The sequence below is a fragment of the Alosa pseudoharengus genome, unplaced genomic scaffold (genome assembly GCF_046254945.1).
Source record: "Alosa pseudoharengus isolate Yale_2024_CS ecotype anadromous, Long Island Sound unplaced genomic scaffold, YU_APseudo_1.1 YU_APseudo_1.1_scf_4, whole genome shotgun sequence".
Classification (NCBI taxonomy): domain Eukaryota; kingdom Metazoa; phylum Chordata; class Actinopteri; order Clupeiformes; family Clupeidae; genus Alosa; species Alosa pseudoharengus.
This window is the reverse complement of record NW_027468774.1, coordinates 43,027,618-43,032,617: the sequence shown is the minus strand read 5'-3', so window position 1 is coordinate 43,032,617 and position 5,000 is coordinate 43,027,618.

The window sequence follows — 5,000 nt, the reverse complement described above, 5'->3', positions numbered from 1 at the left end:
ATATGGTATTTCTGCCTTTTGTTCTCGACCTGCAAATCTGCTCCTGCAAGCTCGCGCCGCAGAGCCGGAGGGCTTTCATCTGAAATCTCTTTTCTTTTCCCTCGTCTCCCTCGCTCTCTCTCTCCCTCTCTTTCACTCTCACGCTCTTTCACTCTTTCTCCCCGTTCAGCCCTCCTTTCACTTTCTTGTATTTTTTTTTATTCAGTCATCCACCATGTGTGTGTGTGTGTGTGTGTGTGTGTGTGCTATCTCTTCATCACCATGTGCTATCTCTTTACCACTCTCTTACTCTCTCTCTCTCCATCCAATTCTCTTTATCTCTCTTTTTGCCCTCTTATCTGTCCCTATCCACCCTCACCCTTCCTCTGTCTCAGTCTCTCTTCACCTCCCTCTCTCCCTCTCTCTCCCTCTCTCTCTCTCCCTCTCTACACTGGCCCTCTGACCTGCTCCAGTCTCACGTTCCTGACTCTTCTCTCTGCAAGCGGGAGATGGATCGATGGATCTGACTTCACCCTGACTCAATAACCACCCCATGCACATCCTCCTCTTTTCCTCTAGGGTGTGTGAGTGTGTGTGTGTGTGTGTGTGTCTAAGTCTGGCTGTGTGGGTTAAGCTACTCTCTCTGTTTGTATGTGTGTGTGTGTGTGTGTGTGTGTGTGTGTGTGTGTGTGTGTGTGTGTGTGTGAGCGTGCATGCAGAGGTCTGCCTTTTTTTGGGGGGTTTTGGCACAGTTCCGTCCCTCTATCTGCCAGCTCCAGTCTATCACCCCGGGGCCCGGGAGTCATGGCAGTGAGAAAACAGATTGATTTCTCCCCTCCTACGTACAAACAATTAACTACACAGCGCTCAATTAGACACACGCCGCAGACGCCTTCAGACAAGCCTTCTTCCTTGACCCGCCTCGGCCACCCCTCCCCCCCCGCCCCCCGAACCTGCACCATTCACGCAACCCGCAGTGCGCACTCACGCCTCGCTCCAGAGGAGGACGGTGTGTGTGTGTGTGTGTGTGTGTGTGTGTGTGTGTGTGTGAGAGAGAGAGTGTGTGTGTACTGTATTTTTCTGTGTGTGTGAGGGCAAAGGGGGAGAGGACAGGGGATTTGTGTGTCTGTGTGTGTGTGTGTGTGTGTGTGTGTGTGTGTGTGTGTGTGTGTGTGTGTGTGTGCTGAGTACCAACAGGCTTCACAAAACCCAATTAGACCCCTTACACCAATACCACTGGATGCTGCATGAGCATTTTCACTAGCGCTTTTTGTTCCAATGAAAGATGGGAGGGTGGAAGAGAAGCTTGCGCTTGTGTGTGTGTGTGTGTGTGTGTAATGGCTTGGCAAGACGCAGCTGTTTTCGCTCGACTTCCTCCGAAACTGACACACATGATGGCTCGCTGCACATGTGAGTCAGCAGTCAGGAACATGCCACACATGACTGTTCATTTGTAGGTGTCGGAGGAAGGGGCGAGACGCCACTGAAGCAAGGGACGGAGGGACGGACGTAACCCCCCCCCCCCCATGTGTGACACGTGTTGATCGTCTGCCGTCGTAGCCGTCGGAGGAACAAACAAGGGCCGCGTGCCTCTGTCATCTTTCTGTCACATCTCATCGCCTACCTGACGCACGCGGGCCAACGTGCAACACCCACACTCACACGCTCGGCTCGTCTGACACGCACACACACACACACACACACACACACACCCCTGCCGAATCACAAAGGGCCCTGGATCCTGCTTTCACACGGCTCCAGTCTGGCAGTCCTTCCCCTCTCCCCCTCTCATTGATGTAACGCATAGCAGCTAATTACAGCGCTGGGCCTCTCTTTACTATTGCTTTCATTCCTATGCGCACACAATAATTACATCACTTAATAACTGAAAGCATCCCGATGCGTGAATCACCTTTCATCTCTCAGCCAGACAATGTCTTCCCATTACAGTCTCCCTTTTGTTCCCTGTATTAGCATATATCAAAAGAGTAGGGTGGATCAATCGCCCGTTATGTATGGCGGCAGAATATATATACGTTCAGAGCTGACTTGGGCTCAGCCTGTGCATATGTATCCCTTAGCTTAATTAGATTTACTTTTTCTTCTTTATCCCATGGAGGTGAAATGAGAAGAGGATATGACCTCTGATTCTTCTGACATTGTTTCAGCCGACCGTGTAGGAAGAGGCCTCAGAGGTCAAAGGTTAAAAAACACGCCAGACTGTAAGGGAGGTATAAACCAGGAGTGTGGAAAGGGGGAGAGAAGAGGAGAGAGAGTGATAGAAGAGAGGGAATGAAAGATGGAGAGAGAAACAAAGAGTGTGCCAGGAGATAGAGCTCAAAAGAAGAAACAGAAAGAGATGGAGCTTCACTCCCTGTTAATTCAAGTAATTACATCTCAGTCACACACAGTGGTAGACAGCAGAGAAAGCAACTTGAGTCTTTCTATCTTCACAACACACACACACACACACACACACACACACACACACACACACATACACACACACACACACACACTGTGTGTCTACGCAGCAGTGCACAATCAAAATCATTGTGGGGAGGCAAAATGGGTTTTCAGTTGCCGTGGCATTGGTAATGATGTCACAATGCTCAATCATGCTGTTTAGCGATATGGTAGCTCACCACTGCCTCTCTCTCCCCCTCTCTTTCTTTCTCTCTCCCCCTCTCATTCTCTCTCTCTCCCCCTCTCATTCTCTCTCTCTCTCTCTTTTCCCCACTTTCTCTCTGTGGTGCAGCTTAGCTGCCAGCTGTGCTAACGAAGGCATCGTGACTCTCGCTGGTCTTATTCAGCCCTGCCCCACCGCCCCATATAGCATCTGGCGTCCAACTCAAGCATGTGATGACCAGTGAGAGCTGAGGGGGAATGGGGAGGGGGGAGGGGGGGAGGGATTCTATGTTTGTTTTCCTCTGGTCAGAATGCATGCTTCTCTTGCAACAGTAATACCACCATATTGGATTCATACTCCCCATGGCGTGGAGTAGTCGCTCGCATTCTCTCTCTCTTTCTCTCTCTCTCTCCTCTCACACTACCATCCTCTCTTCCATGGACGCTGAAGGACACAGATGCGGCCTATTGGACACTGGGCATCATCTTATGATGCTCTGCAAAGTCCCATGCTTACATGAGAGGCGGTCCAGTTTTGTCCCTAGACATCTTCCTCATTCTCCAAAAAACCTTCCTTCCATGATGGTGGAAGTGTCTGTAATACAGCTGGTTTGGATCTGGCCAGCATTTGGCTCGGAGTCAGGCCGGCCAGGCCGGTTGCATCTGATCCAGAGCTTCCAGAACACACATGCCACTCACAGGCTGCCATGAGGCTCTACCCATAATCCCCGGCGGCTTTCATATGTGCTACAAAAAAGCAGAATGGTCACCAGCATTATCATCTCTCTCTCTCTCTCTCTCTCTCTCTCACACACACACACACACACACACAAACATTTGATCTGGCACAGTCATCACCTGGATTATCCATCCAATCACCATCTTCACAACAGCAACAACAACACAGCTCATTGGGCCCTGTGATTATGTCCCACAATCCCCTGCTGCACAGGCCTCCCCTCCAGCCCTGTCCTCACGGGAGCCTCTTGGAAAAGTCGCAGGTGGCGTTTGACGGCGCCGGCAGGAAGAGCTTTCATTACCAGACATTACTCCCAGAAGAGCCAGGCCCAGGTGTCTCACACAGAGCCCAGGCAGGGGCATCACTTCCAGGGCAGCGCCCCCACGGCTCCCTTTCGCCTCCCCCTCCACATTTGGCGCGGAGAATAAGAGCATCTGGCTGAGGCTGCCCCGGCTCAGATTACACAGCCCCAGCTCGCCAGAAAGCCGCCTCGCCGAAATATTAATCACATCAGAATTAAAGGAGCTGTCCGTCAAACACGTCAAGCTGCAGGGAGGGAGGGGGGGGGGGGGGTATGAGTCTTTTAATGCCATTAGCCTGCGCTGAAGAATTGCCACACTGCTCAACACAGATCAATACACCTCAGCCCGTGTGGATGCTTGGTGATGAGAATTGAAACTGAGGATAGACCTTATGATCACCAACGTCATCATAGGCATCAACAAAACACCCCAGTAAGCCCTGGCTCTAACGTTTATTTCATAATATGAGCTCATAGCCAAAGTCCTTTTAGGCAAGTCCCTCCACTCGGCGGCCATATTGCAACGCTTTCTGGGCACTTATTGGGCATCTATTTTGGGCAGAACTGCACATGCGCAAGGCTTCACAAATCACGACACACAACCTTGCTCCAGCTGCGAGATCACACCACATGATTGGCACGATGTATTCACAACATACCACATGATTGGCATGATGTATGAACAACATACTGCATAATTGGCACGATGTATTTACATGTCAACTTTTGTCGGCGGAAGGGGCGAAATATGTGTAGACGACTGCCATGTTTGCGTTACAAACTAACCCCATGCATTTCTATGGGAGATTCTTTGAGTGCTGTGTGTCCTCATTAGAAAGTCATAGCACTCTAACTCTAATGATAAATTTTAGCCCGTTCAGGTGGTAAGCATTCTATGTTATTCCTTAAACAGTCTGTTCACAGTCACGATAAAGGCAAAAAAACACCAAAAATAGTCACAAACTTTATTAGTTGATGAAACTAAGTGTGCCGCTCTGCACACGTCCCACGTGGCTCACTGGTCAGTGGCTCCGTCCGTCCACTCATCCATGTGGTGGTGGCTGGCTCTGGAGGCTGGGACAGCGGGCCTGGTCTGGGTGTCCTCTGGTCTGGGCAGGAGGATGGGTGGACTGAGGGCCATATGAGTCAGCGAGCGTTTACACCCTCTCAGCAGTCCATGCCCGCCCCGGCCCCCACCCCGCCCCCGCCCCAGTGACATAACAGCGAGGGCCCCTGATTGGTCACCAGATGGCTGTCCTGGTTGGACCCCGGCCCGGGAGCGGATGGTGAATCAGTGTCTGTGATGGCCTGGATACAGATCCAAACTCCCAGATGAACACACACACACGCACA